The 21,760-nt window shown below is 54.0% G+C and overlaps 6 non-coding genes across 6 annotated transcripts; all 6 read left to right on the plus strand.

The window, feature by feature from the left end:
- Positions 1–1,271: 1,271 nt before the first annotated feature.
- LOC124764122 lies at positions 1,272–1,435 on the plus strand. Its single transcript, XR_007012698.1, has one exon. It is a non-coding gene; the product is annotated as a U1 spliceosomal RNA (small nuclear RNA).
- Positions 1,436–9,206: 7,771 nt separating this feature from the next.
- Positions 9,207–9,370, plus strand: LOC124764123. The gene has a single exon (XR_007012699.1). It is a non-coding gene; the product is annotated as a U1 spliceosomal RNA (small nuclear RNA).
- Positions 9,371–11,572: 2,202 nt separating this feature from the next.
- LOC124764124 lies at positions 11,573–11,736 on the plus strand. Its single transcript, XR_007012700.1, has one exon. It is a non-coding gene; the product is annotated as a U1 spliceosomal RNA (small nuclear RNA).
- Positions 11,737–13,942: 2,206 nt separating this feature from the next.
- On the plus strand, positions 13,943–14,106 carry LOC124764125. Its single transcript, XR_007012701.1, has one exon. It is a non-coding gene; the product is annotated as a U1 spliceosomal RNA (small nuclear RNA).
- A 3,882-nt stretch (positions 14,107–17,988) lies between these two features.
- Positions 17,989–18,152, plus strand: LOC124764127. Its single transcript, XR_007012703.1, has one exon. It is a non-coding gene; the product is annotated as a U1 spliceosomal RNA (small nuclear RNA).
- A 2,202-nt stretch (positions 18,153–20,354) lies between these two features.
- LOC124764128 lies at positions 20,355–20,518 on the plus strand. The gene has a single exon (XR_007012704.1). It is a non-coding gene; the product is annotated as a U1 spliceosomal RNA (small nuclear RNA).
- Positions 20,519–21,760: the final 1,242 nt, after the last annotated feature.

The raw sequence follows: 21,760 nt of genomic DNA on the forward strand, positions 1-21,760 counted from the left end.
CTGTCGTATGGGCGCCCTTGGAGTGAGAACAGATAGGTTTCGAATGGAATGGAAATAACATAAAACTCTTCTTTTCTCTCTCTCTCTCTCTCTCTCTCTCTCTCTCTCTCTCTCTCTCTTCTGTAACAAGTGTAATTAAAAACACAATTTCTCCCTACTCACTGACAAAATATCCGAACAGTGCCTTCTGTAACACACACAGTTCTACATTGACAGACGCGTAATAGCGGCAGTTTCAATAAATTACTAATTGCAGAAACGGGTAGCCCTCAGTGAATTCGTTGTTGCATCACTACATTCACAGAAAAGAGACTTCCTTGTTTCCCATCGCTTTGTTACACACCTGACGTGTTGTGTTTACAAACAAAAAGCAATTTAGTTTTATCTTTACCTAATCCACGTCTAAGCCAAGATTGCTACAAGGTATCAATCGTTTACCAAATACCGCACAATTAATCTGCATCTTCGAAATCAACCCGACACAGCTGAAATGTTGTCATGAATGAGACTTTATTTTTCTCTCTTATGCGCGAAGGAAATATGTCCATATTCCGAATGAAAATTTGCACAAATATTCGATCGAGCTTTCCACGTCCTACTCGGAAGGAGAAGCAAAAAGAAGTGTTACCTTTTAAGTGTCTTCTGTTACTCGGCGTCGAATGTCGAACGTGCTGGCTGATGTTCGTTCTTGGAGTTCACTGACGTCCTGTTTGTTCGTCGCGCACAACACTCACGAGTGCATCCAGCTCTCTTAGAACATCTGACAGTCTGAGCTGTGGTCCTTCAGTTGCTCGGCGACAGTCGACCGCGCGTGACAATGCTGCCGTATTTGCTAGCACTAAGGGCTCTCCTGGAAGGAGCGAAAGTAAAGTGTGGCTTGCATTGTGGCTGCAAAAAGCACTCATTCCGCAGATCGCATTCGCGGTTTCAACAGCCGAGGAAGAGGGCTCGTTGGAGACGGAGAGGAGGGCCCGGAGGCGGCAACCCGGACTTGGCCCGCCATCTTCCGGAGGGAACGGTAAATTAACCCCAGCAGCGGCCGGCGCCGCGAGCCGTATGGTGCTGCTCGCACAAAATGCATCGTTTTTCTCGGCAGAGGAGCGTTGTTGCGACTGTCTGCCATCTAACTCGACAGCCAATAGCTCTCTTGTAAGGAGACAGGTACATGGACGGCCACCATTCTGTTCGCCGATTGCGGAAACGTCAGGAGCTCTCGTTACATCTCGATAGCGCGAGGCACTACAAATTCTCGCCTGTGGCGCGACGAAAGCATACTTACCTGGCGTAGGGGATACCGTGATCATGAAGGCGGTTCCTCCGGGGTGAGGCTCTTCCATTGCACTTCGGTCGAGCTGACCCCCGCGATTACTCCAAATGTGAGTAACTCGGGCGCATAATTTTTGGTAGTCGGGACTTGCGTTCGCGCTGTCCCGGTGTCTATTTCAATTGCAAACGCAGTATTCTGTGGTAGCAGTCGGTAACTAGTGCGTCTGAGCACTCGGCCAGCAACGTGTTCCGCAAGGGACTGCCAAACGCAGCAGCACTCGCGCTACGCGCGTACCACACGTCTGCGTCGACCAGAGCCAGAGCACACTGTCTCTTCGATAAGCGCGGGGGACGCGCACCAGTAGTAGCAGCGGCAGCCGCGAGATGGCACAAGCGGTCTAACTCTGGTACGACATCCACATTAATGGCCGAACGGCGACTTTTGGCTTTCTCTGTCCATCAGGGGAATGCGCGCCAAACGCAATTGGACGGCGCGGCATTCCCTGCACGCGCGGCGACCGCGGTGGCGCGAGCCGGCGTACACGAGGCGTCGCCCAGCCGAACGCTTTGTCGTCTGTGGCCAGGTACATGAGGGGGCCGGCAGCAAGCGTCTAGCGTAGCGTCCCGAGACTTGCAGACTTGCGGCACTTGAGGAGCTTGCGGGGATGTGAAATGACGTGGCCAACTGTACCGAAAACGGGGAAGAGAAATTCTAGGCAACAGCCACTTGTGCTCCCAGGCGGCCACACTGACAACGGGGGCCAGCGTTGCTCAAATTCGGTGATGGGACGAGAACCGCTGTAGGCTGTTTATTAGGCCACGACAGTGAGCGTTTACTTTCTGTAAGGAATGTCTTGTCGTCGCAGGTGTTGTGTTTCGCCTGTACTCGGGGCTCCCAGGGAAAGTAGAAAACGCAATGTTATCAGGTGTTTTTCTTGCAAGAAATCGAGTCAAAAGGTCTGTATTACACACGTCTTTACCAGGTTCGGAACTTCAAATCTGTTTATGGCCTCTTTACAAGCTCGCTATTCGTCTTCCAAAATATTAAAAGTACACCATACCTCCAGATTCAGCCGTCCCCCACCCCCTGTACAAACTGTCTGTCGTATGGGCGCCCTTGGAGTGAGAACAGATAGGTTTCGAATGGAATGGAAATAACATAAAACTCTTCTTTTCTCTCTCTCTCTCTCTCTCTCTCTCTCTCTCTCTCTCTCTTCTGTAACAAGTGTAATTAAAAACACAATTTCTCCCTACTCACTGACAAAATATCCGAACAGTGCCTTCTGTAACACACACAGTTCTACATTGACAGACGCGTAATAGCGGCAGTTTCAATAAATTACTAATTGCAGAAACGGGTAGCCCTCAGTGAATTCGTTGTTGCATCACTACATTCACAGAAAAGAGACTTCCTTGTTTCCCATCGCTTTGTTACACACCTGACGTGTTGTGTTTACAAACAAAAAGCAATTTAGTTTTATCTTTACCTAATCCACGTCTAAGCCAAGATTGCTACAAGGTATCAATCGTTTACCAAATACCGCACAATTAATCTGCATCTTCGAAATCAACCCGACACAGCTGAAATGTTGTCATGAATGAGACTTTATTTTTCTCTCTTATGCGCGAAGGAAATATGTCCATATTCCGAATGAAAATTTGCACAAATATTCGATCGAGCTTTCCACGTCCTACTCGGAAGGAGAAGCAAAAAGAAGTGTTACCTTTTAAGTGTCTTCTGTTACTCGGCGTCGAATGTCGAACGTGCTGGCTGATGTTCGTTCTTGGAGTTCACTGACGTCCTGTTTGTTCGTCGCGCACAACACTCACGAGTGCATCCAGCTCTCTTAGAACATCTGACAGTCTGAGCTGTGGTCCTTCAGTTGCTCGGCGACAGTCGACCGCGCGTGACAATGCTGCCGTATTTGCTAGCACTAAGGGCTCTCCTGGAAGGAGCGAAAGTAAAGTGTGGCTTGCATTGTGGCTGCAAAAAGCACTCATTCCGCAGATCGCATTCGCGGTTTCAACAGCCGAGGAAGAGGGCTCGTTGGAGACGGAGAGGAGGGCCCGGAGGCGGCAACCCGGACTTGGCCCGCCATCTTCCGGAGGGAACGGTAAATTAACCCCAGCAGCGGCCGGCGCCGCGAGCCGTATGGTGCTGCTCGCACAAAATGCATCGTTTTTCTCGGCAGAGGAGCGTTGTTGCGACTGTCTGCCATCTAACTCGACAGCCAATAGCTCTCTTGTAAGGAGACAGGTACATGGACGGCCACCATTCTGTTCGCCGATTGCGGAAACGTCAGGAGCTCTCGTTACATCTCGATAGCGCGAGGCACTACAAATTCTCGCCTGTGGCGCGACGAAAGCCCATCTCCGGCGGTACACCGAAAGGTTACCGCCCTTCGATGGTGCAATCTTTCGCGCTAATCGAAGTGTTAGGGTTTACAGGTGCCAGCCAGCCAGCCAGCCAGCCAGCCAGCCCAGCCCAGTCCAGCAGCAGCAGCAGCAGCAGCAGCAGTTCCCGGTCCCGGCCTGCAGCAGTGGTCCCGCCGCCAGCCAGCCAGCCAGCCAGCCAGCCAGCCAGCCAGCCAGCCAGCCAGCCAGCAGCCCTCCGGTGCCAGCAGCAGTCCCGCCAGCAGCAGTCCCGGCAGCAGCAGTCCAGGCAGCAGCAGCAGCAGCAGCAGCGGCAGCGGCAGCAGCAGCAGCAGCAGCAGCAGCAGCAGCAGCCGCAGCCGCAGCCGCCCCGGCCCCGTCCGCGGCAGCAGCGTTCCTGCCTCTCGCCGTCGCCGTCGCCGTCGCCGTCGCCGTTCGCCGTCGCCGTTCGACGTTCGCCGTTCGCCGTCGCCGTTCGCCGTCGCCGTCGCCGTCCGTCGTCCCCCAGTGTGTGTCCTGTCCTTTTAGTGCTGTGTTTTTTCTTTCTTCTCCTTGTCGTCATGTCTGCCCCCACCACCACCGTCACAACCACCACCACCGCCATCGTGTATACGTCCCCTTCCGCCGCCTCCACCACTATCACTTGGTGTGCCCAGTCCCACCCCCCTCCTTCCATCCCTCCCCTCCTCTCTATCCCTTCGCCCTCGCTTTTTGTCGCCCCCTCTCCCGCCTCTTCCTCTCGTTCTGATCCCTTCCCCCCCCTCCCCCAGCCTGTCACTGCCGCTCCGGCTCGGGTGGTGGCCCGTCGGGCCACTGCCCACGCCCAGCTCTCCCCGTCGCCATCGCCGTCACCGCCGCCACCACCACCACCGCCATCTTCATCGACTTCACCGTCGCCGTCACTGCCACCTTCGCCTGCACCATCACAGTCATTATCTCCGGCGCCGCCTGCTGCATCCGTGCCGGGACCTGCCCCTTCCCACCACCTCCCCATTGTTCCCGTCCCTCTTGTCACCACCCGCCCATCTGCCGCTGTCAAACGCCCTAGTGCCGCCCCCACTCCCTCTGCTCACAAAAAGGCTCCACCCCGCCCCCCATCCCCACCCCAAAATGCCATGGACGTCTCCCCACCAGGCCCCGCTCCCTCCTCCTCCTCCTCCTCCTCCTCCTCCTCCTCCCCACCCGGTCTCTACAAATATCTCCTGTCCCGTCCCGATCCTTCATTCCTCGAGGCCCGGAATCTCTCCCTCCTCCTCCGCCAACATTTCCCTGGCGCCCCCATCTCTCTCCTTACTCCCAGACGGGATTCCGTTCTCATCTCCTCCCCCAGCCCAACCCTCCATACTGACATCCTCTCCCGCCTCCCCATCACCCGTTTTGGCCCTAACGCCTCCCTCACCCCTGCTCCCTCCCCATCTCCTACCCGCCAACCCCAACCCCCGCGTCGCCCGCCGACCCTCACCGCCGTGATCACTCGGCTTAGTCCGTCGATCACGGAGGAGGAGGTGTTGGCGGAGCTGAAGGCCCATCCCACCCTGGAGGTGCGGGCAGTCCGCCGCATTTTTAACGCGACCGGCCCCACCCGCCTTATGCGGGTGTTCTCTGAGGACGCCCCCTCCATTGACCGTCTCCTGAAGGAGGGTGCCCTCCTCTTCAATCAGCGGTACAAAGTCGACCCCTCCCGTTCCCCCCCTCAATCCCTGCGCTGCCAGAGATGTCTGCGCTATAATGCACACACAACAGCCGAGTGCCGCGAGGCCCCCACATGCCCGCATTGTCGCCAAGCGCACTTCCTCCGGCAGTGCCCCAACCTCCAATCCCCTCCCTCCTGTAATACCTGCAGCCTCCCCCACCCTACCTACTCCCAAAAGTGTAAAGCCCGGCCCCCTCCCACCACCCCTGAACTCACCGTCCCTGTCCGTCCCCTGGACGCCCCCACCCCTCCTGGCAATTCCCTTCGTCCCCCTCCCACTGCTGAGGACATCATCAGGTTCCTCACCATTGTCCTTCAAAACGTCCATCCCTTTCAGCGCCCCCACACCCTCCAACAGATCTCCCTCGCCGCCCGTTCCATATTCCACCTTAAAATGTACGCCACCTATTCCAATAACCAGGCCCATTTCACCTTCTCCCGCCTTGACACCCTCGTCTAAATCCTTATCATGGCACGACAGCATCGTATCCTTTTCAACAATATCCGCTCCCTTCCCGCCAACAAGAACCTTTTCCTGCACACCCTTGCTACCCACCGTGTGGATGCCTTCCTCCTCAATGAAACCTTCCTCCAACCCCACCACTCCATCCACACCTCCCCCTATCTCCTCCACCGCTCCGATAATCCCCTCCCAGTTGCGCGTGGCGGAGTTGCCATTGGCCACCACCGCCAGATCCCCGTTCGGCTCCAACCTCTCCTTCCCGACCCCACCGAACACCTGATCCTTAGTCTCTTCTTCCCTGGCCTTACCATTACCTGCGCCACCATCTATGTCCGCCCTAACGCCCCTCTTCCCTTCGACTTCCTCTCCCACATTGACCGTACCTTCTCCTCCTACGTGATCGCCGCCGACCTCAACATCCATAGTCGTTCCGCCGCCCAGTTACGGCGGTGGCATCGGTTCCTCTCCTCCCTTCAAGGCGACCTCATTCCCATCCCCCAGCACACCCGTCCCGAATCCAACTCCACTCCTGATGTTATCCTCTCCTCCCCCAACCTCCTTGGCCGCATAACGGTGGATGTCCTGGAACCTATTGGTAGCGACCATCTCCCTGTCCTCCTCACCGTATCGGACGGTCGTCGCCCTCGCCCCGACCCTCGTACTGATCCTCCCCCTAAGTATGTCCACGATTATTCCCGAGCCGACTGGAATGCCTACCGGGATACCCTCTCCACCCAGGTCGATAGCCACCCTCTCACCTACCACCACCCTGACGATGTCACCCATGCCGCCTCCTTTCTCCAGCAGACCTTGTCTGAGGCCGTGGAGGCCCACGTTCCTACTGTCGCCATCCACCCCCACCGTCCTACCTTACCCCCGCAGGCCGTTCTCCTCCTCCGTGAATCCCGTCGTCTCTACCGTGCCTTCCTCCGCACGCGTGACCCGGACACACTACGACGCCACCGGCAACTCCAGCGACACGTTCGTAATTTGCTCGCGGCTAAGAAACGCCGGGACTGGCGACAGACATGCACCCGTTTGAATGAAACCCTACCAATCAACTCGTCCAAGTTCTGGTCGGCCTTCCGTCGCCTTACCGGAACTAAACCCTCCCCCTACTATCCTCTTCTCCACGATGATCACCCCTTCCCTGACGCCCTTAGTAAGGCCAATCACTTTGCCTCCTACCTCTCCGATGTTTTCTCCATCCCCGATGATCCTCAGTTCGATTACTCCCTCTTCCCGGATATCCGCGATCGAACTGACACCTCTGTCCCTCCCCTCGCTCCTGGTTTCCAGTACTTGGACAACATTACACACACGGAACTCAATACCCCTATCACTACACAGGATCTCATTGATACACTCCGCACAAAACGCAACACCGCTCCTGGTCACGATCGTGCCACCTACCGTCACCTTCGTGAAGCTCCTGTCTCTTTCCTCTCCACCCTGGCCAGGCTCTACAATGTAGTCCTGTCCACCGGTTACTACCCCGACCTGTGGAAAACCTCCCGCATCCTCATGTTCCTTAAACCTAGCAAACCGCCGTCCGCCGTCTCCTCTTACCGTCCTATCAGCCTTACCTCGGTCTTCAGCAAGGTCCTGGAATCTATCCTCACCCGCCGCATCCACCAGCATCTCCGCCAGCACCGCCTCCTTCCCGTCACCCAGTGTGGCTTTCGGCCATCCTTCTCTTCCGACGATCTTCTCCTTCACCTCACTCATCTCCTCTCCGAACAGCTTAATTCCCGTCGCTCCGCCATCTTCCTCTCCCTTGACCTCGAACGCTCTTATGACCGTGTCTGGCATTCCGGTCTCCTCTTCAAGCTCCAAACCTTTGCCCTTCCCATTAACTACGTCCGTCTGATCGGTTCCTTTCTCTCCCGCCGTCCTTCCTATGTCACCATCCATAACACAGATTCCTACACTTTTTTTCCCTCCGCCGGTGTGCCCCAAGGCTCCGTCCTCTCCCCCCTTCTGTACCTTTTGTACACGGCGGACATGCCGCCGCCGTCACCCCCCGTCCACCTTCTCCAGTTTGCCGATGACACTGCCTTCCTTGCTCTTGCCCCCACCCTACAACGCTCCCAACGCCTTCTCCAATCCCATCTTGACCGCTTCACTGCTTGGTGCAACCAGTGGTTGCTTAAGGTCAATCCCTCCAAAACCCAGGCGATCATTGTAGGCAAAACCACCCCTTCCTTCCGCCTCCTTGATTTCTATCTCACCGTTTATGGCCGTCCTATCGCTCTCACCCCCACCCTTAAGTACCTTGGCGTCACCCTCGACCGTCGCCTCTCCTGGACTCCCCATCTCCAGACCATCCAAGCCAAGGCACGTTCCCGACTCCGTCTCCTCAAGCTCCTTTCCGGCCGTACGTGGGGTCTGGACCCCTCCACCATCCTACACACCTATAAGTCCCTCATCCGCCCTATCCTCTGTTACGCCCATCCCGCCTGGATCTCCGCCCCCCCTTCCTTTTATAAATCCCTCCAAATCCTTGAACGCCATGCTCTCCGCCTTGCCTATCGCATCCGTCTCCCCTCCCCCACGCGGATCCTGTATGATCTTATCTCCTTCCCTCACCTCCTCCTCTTCCTCGAAAGGATACGAATCCTCTACACCTCCCGTAAACTCGATCCTCCCCACCCGCTCGTCTCCCCGATCCTCTCCCACCCCCGCCCGCTGCCGCGCCTGTACTCTCATGTCCCACCCGGTCTCCATCTCTCCACCCTCCTTACCCTCTCCCAAGGTGGCTTCCGCCAGCTCCCCCTACCTGATGATGCCCTCCTCCCCTCCATCTACCCCTCCTACCAACTTTGATCCTCCCGCCCTCCTCCCGTGCTTGCTCCTCCGGGCACCCTCCCTCCCTTCTCTCCCTTTTTCCCTCCCTCCTCCTTTTCTCTCCCCTTCTCCCCCGGGCCTCCCCTCCCCTGTCCCTCTCCCTCTTGCCCCCGTCTCCCCCGCCGTTGGCATCCTTTTCTCCCCTCTCCCCCCACCTCCCCCCTGTTCCACTCTTGGCAGGTCCCCGGACTCGCACACGCTACGTGGACTTTCGCGCGCCGGAGATCGCCGCCATCAGTGTCTTGTGTGTGCCGTCATGTTTCGTGTTCAGTGTTTCCCGTCATGCTCCGTTGTTCACCAGTGCCATCGTCTTCTTCAGTATCTGTGCGTCGTCTCAACAGTTTGCAGTGTGGTTTATCGTCAAGTGTGAACGGCTCCGTGTTTGTCTCTCTGTGTCTCCTATTTTATCGCCCACCATTTTGTGACTTTTCTGTTTTTCTCCTGTTTTTTGTGCTTCTGTCTCATTTGGCTGAAGAGCAGCGTATTGTGCTGCTGCCAGCCTGCTTATTGTATAGGCATTAAAATGACAATAAAGTAAAAAAAAAAAAAAAAAGCGACGAAAGCATACTTACCTGGCGTAGGGGATACCGTGATCATGAAGGCGGTTCCTCCGGGGTGAGGCTCTTCCATTGCACTTCGGTCGAGCTGACCCCCGCGATTACTCCAAATGTGAGTAACTCGGGCGCATAATTTTTGGTAGTCGGGACTTGCGTTCGCGCTGTCCCGGTGTCTATTTCAATTGCAAACGCAGTATTCTGTGGTAGCAGTCGGTAACTAGTGCGTCTGAGCACTCGGCCAGCAACGTGTTCCGCAAGGGACTGCCAAACGCAGCAGCACTCGCGCTACGCGCGTACCACACGTCTGCGTCGACCAGAGCCAGAGCACACTGTCTCTTCGATAAGCGCGGGGGACGCGCACCAGTAGTAGCAGCGGCAGCCGCGAGATGGCACAAGCGGTCTAACTCTGGTACGACATCCACATTAATGGCCGAACGGCGACTTTTGGCTTTCTCTGTCCATCAGGGGAATGCGCGCCAAACGCAATTGGACGGCGCGGCATTCCCTGCACGCGCGGCGACCGCGGTGGCGCGAGCCGGCGTACACGAGGCGTCGCCCAGCCGAACGCTTTGTCGTCTGTGGCCAGGTACATGAGGGGGCCGGCAGCAAGCGTCTAGCGTAGCGTCCCGAGACTTGCAGACTTGCGGCACTTGAGGAGCTTGCGGGGATGTGAAATGACGTGGCCAACTGTACCGAAAACGGGGAAGAGAAATTCTAGGCAACAGCCACTTGTGCTCCCAGGCGGCCACACTGACAACGGGGGCCAGCGTTGCTCAAATTCGGTGATGGGACGAGAACCGCTGTAGGCTGTTTATTAGGCCACGACAGTGAGCGTTTACTTTCTGTAAGGAATGTCTTGTCGTCGCAGGTGTTGTGTTTCGCCTGTACTCGGGGCTCCCAGGGAAAGTAGAAAACGCAATGTTATCAGGTGTTTTTCTTGCAAGAAATCGAGTCAAAAGGTCTGTATTACACACGTCTTTACCAGGTTCGGAACTTCAAATCTGTTTATGGCCTCTTTACAAGCTCGCTATTCGTCTTCCAAAATATTAAAAGTACACCATACCTCCAGATTCAGCCGTCCCCCACCCCCTGTACAAACTGTCTGTCGTATGGGCGCCCTTGGAGTGAGAACAGATAGGTTTCGAATGGAATGGAAATAACATAAAACTCTTCTTTTCTCTCTCTCTCTCTCTCTCTCTCTCTCTCTCTCTCTCTCTCTCTTCTGTAACAAGTGTAATTAAAAACACAATTTCTCCCTACTCACTGACAAAATATCCGAACAGTGCCTTCTGTAACACACACAGTTCTACATTGACAGACGCGTAATAGCGGCAGTTTCAATAAATTACTAATTGCAGAAACGGGTAGCCCTCAGTGAATTCGTTGTTGCATCACTACATTCACAGAAAAGAGACTTCCTTGTTTCCCATCGCTTTGTTACACACCTGACGTGTTGTGTTTACAAACAAAAAGCAATTTAGTTTTATCTTTACCTAATCCACGTCTAAGCCAAGATTGCTACAAGGTATCAATCGTTTACCAAATACCGCACAATTAATCTGCATCTTCGAAATCAACCCGACACAGCTGAAATGTTGTCATGAATGAGACTTTATTTTTCTCTCTTATGCGCGAAGGAAATATGTCCATATTCCGAATGAAAATTTGCACAAATATTCGATCGAGCTTTCCACGTCCTACTCGGAAGGAGAAGCAAAAAGAAGTGTTACCTTTTAAGTGTCTTCTGTTACTCGGCGTCGAATGTCGAACGTGCTGGCTGATGTTCGTTCTTGGAGTTCACTGACGTCCTGTTTGTTCGTCGCGCACAACACTCACGAGTGCATCCAGCTCTCTTAGAACATCTGACAGTCTGAGCTGTGGTCCTTCAGTTGCTCGGCGACAGTCGACCGCGCGTGACAATGCTGCCGTATTTGCTAGCACTAAGGGCTCTCCTGGAAGGAGCGAAAGTAAAGTGTGGCTTGCATTGTGGCTGCAAAAAGCACTCATTCCGCAGATCGCATTCGCGGTTTCAACAGCCGAGGAAGAGGGCTCGTTGGAGACGGAGAGGAGGGCCCGGAGGCGGCAACCCGGACTTGGCCCGCCATCTTCCGGAGGGAACGGTAAATTAACCCCAGCAGCGGCCGGCGCCGCGAGCCGTATGGTGCTGCTCGCACAAAATGCATCGTTTTTCTCGGCAGAGGAGCGTTGTTGCGACTGTCTGCCATCTAACTCGACAGCCAATAGCTCTCTTGTAAGGAGACAGGTACATGGACGGCCACCATTCTGTTCGCCGATTGCGGAAACGTCAGGAGCTCTCGTTACATCTCGATAGCGCGAGGCACTACAAATTCTCGCCTGTGGCGCGACGAAAGCATACTTACCTGGCGTAGGGGATACCGTGATCATGAAGGCGGTTCCTCCGGGGTGAGGCTCTTCCATTGCACTTCGGTCGAGCTGACCCCCGCGATTACTCCAAATGTGAGTAACTCGGGCGCATAATTTTTGGTAGTCGGGACTTGCGTTCGCGCTGTCCCGGTGTCTATTTCAATTGCAAACGCAGTATTCTGTGGTAGCAGTCGGTAACTAGTGCGTCTGAGCACTCGGCCAGCAACGTGTTCCGCAAGGGACTGCCAAACGCAGCAGCACTCGCGCTACGCGCGTACCACACGTCTGCGTCGACCAGAGCCAGAGCACACTGTCTCTTCGATAAGCGCGGGGGACGCGCACCAGTAGTAGCAGCGGCAGCCGCGAGATGGCACAAGCGGTCTAACTCTGGTACGACATCCACATTAATGGCCGAACGGCGACTTTTGGCTTTCTCTGTCCATCAGGGGAATGCGCGCCAAACGCAATTGGACGGCGCGGCATTCCCTGCACGCGCGGCGACCGCGGTGGCGCGAGCCGGCGTACACGAGGCGTCGCCCAGCCGAACGCTTTGTCGTCTGTGGCCAGGTACATGAGGGGGCCGGCAGCAAGCGTCTAGCGTAGCGTCCCGAGACTTGCAGACTTGCGGCACTTGAGGAGCTTGCGGGGATGTGAAATGACGTGGCCAACTGTACCGAAAACGGGGAAGAGAAATTCTAGGCAACAGCCACTTGTGCTCCCAGGCGGCCACACTGACAACGGGGGCCAGCGTTGCTCAAATTCGGTGATGGGACGAGAACCGCTGTAGGCTGTTTATTAGGCCACGACAGTGAGCGTTTACTTTCTGTAAGGAATGTCTTGTCGTCGCAGGTGTTGTGTTTCGCCTGTACTCGGGGCTCCCAGGGAAAGTAGAAAACGCAATGTTATCAGGTGTTTTTCTTGCAAGAAATCGAGTCAAAAGGTCTGTATTACACACGTCTTTACCAGGTTCGGAACTTCAAATCTGTTTATGGCCTCTTTACAAGCTCGCTATTCGTCTTCCAAAATATTAAAAGTACACCATACCTCCAGATTCAGCCGTCCCCCACCCCCTGTACAAACTGTCTGTCGTATGGGCGCCCTTGGAGTGAGAACAGATAGGTTTCGAATGGAATGGAAATAACATAAAACTCTTCTTTTCTCTCTCTCTCTCTCTCTCTCTCTCTCTCTCTCTCTCTCTCTCTCTCTTCTGTAACAAGTGTAATTAAAAACACAATTTCTCCCTACTCACTGACAAAATATCCGAACAGTGCCTTCTGTAACACACACAGTTCTACATTGACAGACGCGTAATAGCGGCAGTTTCAATAAATTACTAATTGCAGAAACGGGTAGCCCTCAGTGAATTCGTTGTTGCATCACTACATTCACAGAAAAGAGACTTCCTTGTTTCCCATCGCTTTGTTACACACCTGACGTGTTGTGTTTACAAACAAAAAGCAATTTAGTTTTATCTTTACCTAATCCACGTCTAAGCCAAGATTGCTACAAGGTATCAATCGTTTACCAAATACCGCACAATTAATCTGCATCTTCGAAATCAACCCGACACAGCTGAAATGTTGTCATGAATGAGACTTTATTTTTCTCTCTTATGCGCGAAGGAAATATGTCCATATTCCGAATGAAAATTTGCACAAATATTCGATCGAGCTTTCCACGTCCTACTCGGAAGGAGAAGCAAAAAGAAGTGTTACCTTTTAAGTGTCTTCTGTTACTCGGCGTCGAATGTCGAACGTGCTGGCTGATGTTCGTTCTTGGAGTTCACTGACGTCCTGTTTGTTCGTCGCGCACAACACTCACGAGTGCATCCAGCTCTCTTAGAACATCTGACAGTCTGAGCTGTGGTCCTTCAGTTGCTCGGCGACAGTCGACCGCGCGTGACAATGCTGCCGTATTTGCTAGCACTAAGGGCTCTCCTGGAAGGAGCGAAAGTAAAGTGTGGCTTGCATTGTGGCTGCAAAAAGCACTCATTCCGCAGATCGCATTCGCGGTTTCAACAGCCGAGGAAGAGGGCTCGTTGGAGACGGAGAGGAGGGCCCGGAGGCGGCAACCCGGACTTGGCCCGCCATCTTCCGGAGGGAACGGTAAATTAACCCCAGCAGCGGCCGGCGCCGCGAGCCGTATGGTGCTGCTCGCACAAAATGCATCGTTTTTCTCGGCAGAGGAGCGTTGTTGCGACTGTCTGCCATCTAACTCGACAGCCAATAGCTCTCTTGTAAGGAGACAGGTACATGGACGGCCACCATTCTGTTCGCCGATTGCGGAAACGTCAGGAGCTCTCGTTACATCTCGATAGCGCGAGGCACTACAAATTCTCGCCTGTGGCGCGACGAAAGCATACTTACCTGGCGTAGGGGATACCGTGATCATGAAGGCGGTTCCTCCGGGGTGAGGCTCTTCCATTGCACTTCGGTCGAGCTGACCCCCGCGATTACTCCAAATGTGAGTAACTCGGGCGCATAATTTTTGGTAGTCGGGACTTGCGTTCGCGCTGTCCCGGTGTCTATTTCAATTGCAAACGCAGTATTCTGTGGTAGCAGTCGGTAACTAGTGCGTCTGAGCACTCGGCCAGCAACGTGTTCCGCAAGGGACTGCCAAACGCAGCAGCACTCGCGCTACGCGCGTACCACACGTCTGCGTCGACCAGAGCCAGAGCACACTGTCTCTTCGATAAGCGCGGGGGACGCGCACCAGTAGTAGCAGCGGCAGCCGCGAGATGGCACAAGCGGTCTAACTCTGGTACGACATCCACATTAATGGCCGAACGGCGACTTTTGGCTTTCTCTGTCCATCAGGGGAATGCGCGCCAAACGCAATTGGACGGCGCGGCATTCCCTGCACGCGCGGCGACCGCGGTGGCGCGAGCCGGCGTACACGAGGCGTCGCCCAGCCGAACGCTTTGTCGTCTGTGGCCAGGTACATGAGGGGGCCGGCAGCAAGCGTCTAGCGTAGCGTCCCGAGACTTGCAGACTTGCGGCACTTGAGGAGCTTGCGGGGATGTGAAATGACGTGGCCAACTGTACCGAAAACGGGGAAGAGAAATTCTAGGCAACAGCCACTTGTGCTCCCAGGCGGCCACACTGACAACGGGGGCCAGCGTTGCTCAAATTCGGTGATGGGACGAGAACCGCTGTAGGCTGTTTATTAGGCCACGACAGTGAGCGTTTACTTTCTGTAAGGAATGTCTTGTCGTCGCAGGTGTTGTGTTTCGCCTGTACTCGGGGCTCCCAGGGAAAGTAGAAAACGCAATGTTATCAGGTGTTTTTCTTGCAAGAAATCGAGTCAAAAGGTCTGTATTACACACGTCTTTACCAGGTTCGGAACTTCAAATCTGTTTATGGCCTCTTTACAAGCTCGCTATTCGTCTTCCAAAATATTAAAAGTACACCATACCTCCAGATTCAGCCGTCCCCCACCCCCTGTACAAACTGTCTGTCGTATGGGCGCCCTTGGAGTGAGAACAGATAGGTTTCGAATGGAATGGAAATAACATAAAACTCTTCTTTTCTCTCTCTCTCTCTCTCTCTCTCTCTCTCTCTCTCTCTCTCTCTTCTGTAACAAGTGTAATTAAAAACACAATTTCTCCCTACTCACTGACAAAATATCCGAACAGTGCCTTCTGTAACACACACAGTTCTACATTGACAGACGCGTAATAGCGGCAGTTTCAATAAATTACTAATTGCAGAAACGGGTAGCCCTCAGTGAATTCGTTGTTGCATCACTACATTCACAGAAAAGAGACTTCCTTGTTTCCCATCGCTTTGTTACACACCTGACGTGTTGTGTTTACAAACAAAAAGCAATTTAGTTTTATCTTTACCTAATCCACGTCTAAGCCAAGATTGCTACAAGGTATCAATCGTTTACCAAATACCGCACAATTAATCTGCATCTTCGAAATCAACCCGACACAGCTGAAATGTTGTCATGAATGAGACTTTATTTTTCTCTCTTATGCGCGAAGGAAATATGTCCATATTCCGAATGAAAATTTGCACAAATATTCGATCGAGCTTTCCACGTCCTACTCGGAAGGAGAAGCAAAAAGAAGTGTTACCTTTTAAGTGTCTTCTGTTACTCGGCGTCGAATGTCGAACGTGCTGGCTGATGTTCGTTCTTGGAGTTCACTGACGTCCTGTTTGTTCGTCGCGCACAACACTCACGAGTGCATCCAGCTCTCTTAGAACATCTGACAGTCTGAGCTGTGGTCCTTCAGTTGCTCGGCGACAGTCGACCGCGCGTGACAATGCTGCCGTATTTGCTAGCACTAAGGGCTCTCCTGGAAGGAGCGAAAGTAAAGTGTGGCTTGCATTGTGGCTGCAAAAAGCACTCATTCCGCAGATCGCATTCGCGGTTTCAACAGCCGAGGAAGAGGGCTCGTTGGAGACGGAGAGGAGGGCCCGGAGGCGGCAACCCGGACTTGGCCCGCCATCTTCCGGAGGGAACGGTAAATTAACCCCAGCAGCGGCCGGCGCCGCGAGCCGTATGGTGCTGCTCGCACAAAATGCATCGTTTTTCTCGGCAGAGGAGCGTTGTTGCGACTGTCTGCCATCTAACTCGACAGCCAATAGCTCTCTTGTAAGGAGACAGGTACATGGACGGCCACCATTCTGTTCGCCGATTGCGGAAACGTCAGGAGCTCTCGTTACATCTCGATAGCGCGAGGCACTACAAATTCTCGCCTGTGGCGCGACGAAAGCCCGAACAGCTCAATTCCCGTCGCTCCGCAATCTTCCTCTCTCTTGACCTCGAACGCGCATATGACCGCGTATGGCATTCCGGTCTCCTCTTCAAGCTCCAAACCTTCGCCCTTCCCATTAACTACGTTCGTCTGATCGGTTCCTTTCTCTCCCGCCGTCCTTCCTATGTCACCATCCATAACACCGATTCCTACACCTTTTTCCCCTCCGCCGGTGTGCCCCAAGGCTCCGTCCTCTCCCCCCTTCTGTACTTGTTGTACACGGCGGACATGCCGCCGCCGTCACCCCCCGTCCACCTTCTCCAGTTTGCCGATGACACCGCCTTCCTTGCCCTTGCCCCCACCCTGCGACGCTCCCAACACCTTCTCCAATCCCATCTTGACCGGTTCACCGCTTGGTGCAACCAGTGGTTGCTCAAGGTCAATCCTTCCAAAACCCAGGCGATCATTGTAGGCAAAACCACTCCCTCCTTCCGCCTCCTTGATTTCTATCTCACCGTTTATGGCCGTCCCATCGCTCTCACCCCCACCCTTAAGTACCTTGGCGTCACCCTCGACCGTCGCCTCTCCTGGACTCCCCATCTCCAGACAATCCAAGCCAAGGCACGTTCCCGACTCCGTCTCCTCAAGCTCCTTTCCGGCCGAACGTGGGGTCTGGACCCCTCCACCATCCTCCACACCTATAAGTCCCTCATCCGCCCTATCCTCTGTTACGCCCATCCCGCCTGGATCTCCGCCCCCCCTTCCTTTTATAAATCCCTCCAAATCCTTGAACGCCATGCTCTCCGCCTTGCCTATCGCATCCGTCTCCCTTCCCCCACGCGGATCCTGTATGACCTTATCCCCTTCCCCCACCTCCTCCTCTTCCTCGAAAGGATACGAATCCTATACACCTCCCGTAAACTCGATCCTCCTCACCCGCTAGTCTCCCCGATCCTCTCCCACCCCCGCCCGCTGCCACGCCTGTACTCCCACGTCCCACCCGGTCTCCATCTCTCCACCCTCCTTACCCTCTCCCAAGGTGGCTTCCGCCAGCTCCCCCTCCCTGATAATGTCCTCCTCCCCTGCATCTACCCCTCCTATCAACTTTGATCCTCCCCCCCCTCCTGTGTCCTTTCCTTCAGGCACCCTCCCTCCCCCCCCTTTTCCCTTCCCTTCTCTTTCCTTTCCCCCCTCCCTCCTACCCTCTCCTCCGGGCTTCACTCCCCCTACCTCCCTCCCCCTCTCTCCTTTGCCCATGGCATCTCTGCTCTCCCCTCTCCCATTTCCCCTTCCTCCTCCTCCACCTCCTCTCTTGGCAGGTCCCCGGACTCGTACACGCTGAGTGGACATTCGCGCGCCGGAGATCGTCGCCATCAGTGTCTCGTGAGTGCCGTCGTGTTTCGTGTTCAGTGTTCCCGTCATACTCCATCGTTCACCTGTGCCATCGCCATCTTCAGTGTTAGTGCGTCGTGACAACAGTTTGTAGTGAATTTTCGTCAAGTGTGAACGGCTCCGTGTTTGTCTTTATGTGTCTACTGTTTTATTCCCACCGTTATGTCACATTTGTGTATTCTTTCTGTTCTATCTTTATCTCCTCTACGGCTGAAGAGCGGCGTACCATGCTGCTGACAGCCTGCCTGTTTGTACGGGTTTGAAAATAACAATAAAGAAAAAAAAAAAAAAAAAAAGCGACGAAAGCATACTTACCTGGCGTAGGGGATACCGTGATCATGAAGGCGGTTCCTCCGGGGTGAGGCTCTTCCATTGCACTTCGGTCGAGCTGACCCCCGCGATTACTCCAAATGTGAGTAACTCGGGCGCATAATTTTTGGTAGTCGGGACTTGCGTTCGCGCTGTCCCGGTGTCTATTTCAATTGCAAACGCAGTATTCTGTGGTAGCAGTCGGTAACTAGTGCGTCTGAGCACTCGGCCAGCAACGTGTTCCGCAAGGGACTGCCAAACGCAGCAGCACTCGCGCTACGCGCGTACCACACGTCTGCGTCGACCAGAGCCAGAGCACACTGTCTCTTCGATAAGCGCGGGGGACGCGCACCAGTAGTAGCAGCGGCAGCCGCGAGATGGCACAAGCGGTCTAACTCTGGTACGACATCCACATTAATGGCCGAACGGCGACTTTTGGCTTTCTCTGTCCATCAGGGGAATGCGCGCCAAACGCAATTGGACGGCGCGGCATTCCCTGCACGCGCGGCGACCGCGGTGGCGCGAGCCGGCGTACACGAGGCGTCGCCCAGCCGAACGCTTTGTCGTCTGTGGCCAGGTACATGAGGGGGCCGGCAGCAAGCGTCTAGCGTAGCGTCCCGAGACTTGCAGACTTGCGGCACTTGAGGAGCTTGCGGGGATGTGAAATGACGTGGCCAACTGTACCGAAAACGGGGAAGAGAAATTCTAGGCAACAGCCACTTGTGCTCCCAGGCGGCCACACTGACAACGGGGGCCAGCGTTGCTCAAATTCGGTGATGGGACGAGAACCGCTGTAGGCTGTTTATTAGGCCACGACAGTGAGCGTTTACTTTCTGTAAGGAATGTCTTGTCGTCGCAGGTGTTGTGTTTCGCCTGTACTCGGGGCTCCCAGGGAAAGTAGAAAACGCAATGTTATCAGGTGTTTTTCTTGCAAGAAATCGAGTCAAAAGGTCTGTATTACACACGTCTTTACCAGGTTCGGAACTTCAAATCTGTTTATGGCCTCTTTACAAGCTCGCTATTCGTCTTCCAAAATATTAAAAGTACACCATACCTCCAGATTCAGCCGTCCCCCACCCCCTGTACAAACTGTCTGTCGTATGGGCGCCCTTGGAGTGAGAACAGATAGGTTTCGAATGGAATGGAAATAACATAAAACTCTTCTTTTCTCTCTCTCTCTCTCTCTCTCTCTCTCTCTCTCTCTCTCTCTCTTCTGTAACAAGTGTAATTAAAAACACAATTTCTCCCTACTCACTGACAAAATATCCGAACAGTGCCTTCTGTAACACACACAGTTCTACATTGACAGACGCGTAATAGCGGCAGTTTCAATAAATTACTAATTGCAGAAACGGGTAGCCCTCAGTGAATTCGTTGTTGCATCACTACATTCACAGAAAAGAGACTTCCTTGTTTCCCATCGCTTTGTTACACACCTGACGTGTTGTGTTTACAAACAAAAAGCAATTTAGTTTTATCTTTACCTAATCCACGTCTAAGCCAAGATTGCTACAAGGTATCAATCGTTTACCAAATACCGCACAATTAATCTGCATCTTCGAAATCAACCCGACACAGCTGAAATGTTGTCATGAATGAGACTTTATTTTTCTCTCTTATGCGCGAAGGAAATATGTCCATATTCCGAATGAAAATTTGCACAAATATTCGATCGAGCTTTCCACGTCCTACTCGGAAGGAGAAGCAAAAAGAAGTGTTACCTTTTAAGTGTCTTCTGTTACTCGGCGTCGAATGTCGAACGTGCTGGCTGATGTTCGTTCTTGGAGTTCACTGACGTCCTGTTTGTTCGTCGCGCACAACACTCACGAGTGCATCCAGCTCTCTTAGAACATCTGACAGTCTGAGCTGTGGTCCTTCAGTTGCTCGGCGACAGTCGACCGCGCGTGACAATGCTGCCGTATTTGCTAGCACTAAGGGCTCTCCTGGAAGGAGCGAAAGTAAAGTGTGGCTTGCATTGTGGCTGCAAAAAGCACTCATTCCGCAGATCGCATTCGCGGTTTCAACAGCCGAGGAAGAGGGCTCGTTGGAGACGGAGAGGAGGGCCCGGAGGCGGCAACCCGGACTTGGCCCGCCATCTTCCGGAGGGAACGGTAAATTAACCCCAGCAGCGGCCGGCGCCGCGAGCCGTATGGTGCTGCTCGCACAAAATGCATCGTTTTTCTCGGCAGAGGAGCGTTGTTGCGACTGTCTGCCATCTAACTCGACAGCCAATAGCTCTCTTGTAAGGAGACAGGTACATGGACGGCCACCATTCTGTTCGCCGATTGCGGAAACGTCAGGAGCTCTCGTTACATCTCGATAGCGCGAGGCACTACAAATTCTCGCCTGTGGCGCGACGAAAGCATACTTACCTGGCGTAGGGGATACCGTGATCATGAAGGCGGTTCCTCCGGGGTGAGGCTCTTCCATTGCACTTCGGTCGAGCTGACCCCCGCGATTACTCCAAATGTGAGTAACTCGGGCGCATAATTTTTGGTAGTCGGGACTTGCGTTCGCGCTGTCCCGGTGTCTATTTCAATTGCAAACGCAGTATTCTGTGGTAGCAGTCGGTAACTAGTGCGTCTGAGCACTCGGCCAGCAACGTGTTCCGCAAGGGACTGCCAAACGCAGCAGCACTCGCGCTACGCGCGTACCACACGTCTGCGTCGACCAGAGCCAGAGCACACTGTCTCTTCGATAAGCGCGGGGGACGCGCACCAGTAGTAGCAGCGGCAGCCGCGAGATGGCACAAGCGGTCTAACTCTGGTACGACATCCACATTAATGGCCGAACGGCGACTTTTGGCTTTCTCTGTCCATCAGGGGAATGCGCGCCAAACGCAATTGGACGGCGCGGCATTCCCTGCACGCGCGGCGACCGCGGTGGCGCGAGCCGGCGTACACGAGGCGTCGCCCAGCCGAACGCTTTGTCGTCTGTGGCCAGGTACATGAGGGGGCCGGCAGCAAGCGTCTAGCGTAGCGTCCCGAGACTTGCAGACTTGCGGCACTTGAGGAGCTTGCGGGGATGTGAAATGACGTGGCCAACTGTACCGAAAACGGGGAAGAGAAATTCTAGGCAACAGCCACTTGTGCTCCCAGGCGGCCACACTGACAACGGGGGCCAGCGTTGCTCAAATTCGGTGATGGGACGAGAACCGCTGTAGGCTGTTTATTAGGCCACGACAGTGAGCGTTTACTTTCTGTAAGGAATGTCTTGTCGTCGCAGGTGTTGTGTTTCGCCTGTACTCGGGGCTCCCAGGGAAAGTAGAAAACGCAATGTTATCAGGTGTTTTTCTTGCAAGAAATCGAGTCAAAAGGTCTGTATTACACACGTCTTTACCAGGTTCGGAACTTCAAATCTGTTTATGGCCTCTTTACAAGCTCGCTATTCGTCTTCCAAAATATTAAAAGTACACCATACCTCCAGATTCAGCCGTCCCCCACCCCCTGTACAAACTGTCTGTCGTATGGGCGCCCTTGGAGTGAGAACAGATAGGTTTCGAATGGAATGGAAATAACATAAAACTCTTCTTTTCTCTCTCTCTCTCTCTCTCTCTCTCTCTCTCTCTCTCTCTCTCTTCTGTAACAAGTGTAATTAAAAACACAATTTCTCCCTACTCACTGACAAAATATCCGAACAGTGCCTTCTGTAACACACACAGTTCTACATTGACAGACGCGTAATAGCGGCAGTTTCAATAAATTACTAATTGCAGAAACGGGTAGCCCTCAGTGAATTCGTTGTTGCATCACTACATTCACAGAAAAGAG

The sequence above is a fragment of the Schistocerca piceifrons genome, unplaced genomic scaffold, assembly GCF_021461385.2.
Source record: "Schistocerca piceifrons isolate TAMUIC-IGC-003096 unplaced genomic scaffold, iqSchPice1.1 HiC_scaffold_626, whole genome shotgun sequence".
Taxonomy (NCBI): domain Eukaryota; kingdom Metazoa; phylum Arthropoda; class Insecta; order Orthoptera; family Acrididae; genus Schistocerca; species Schistocerca piceifrons.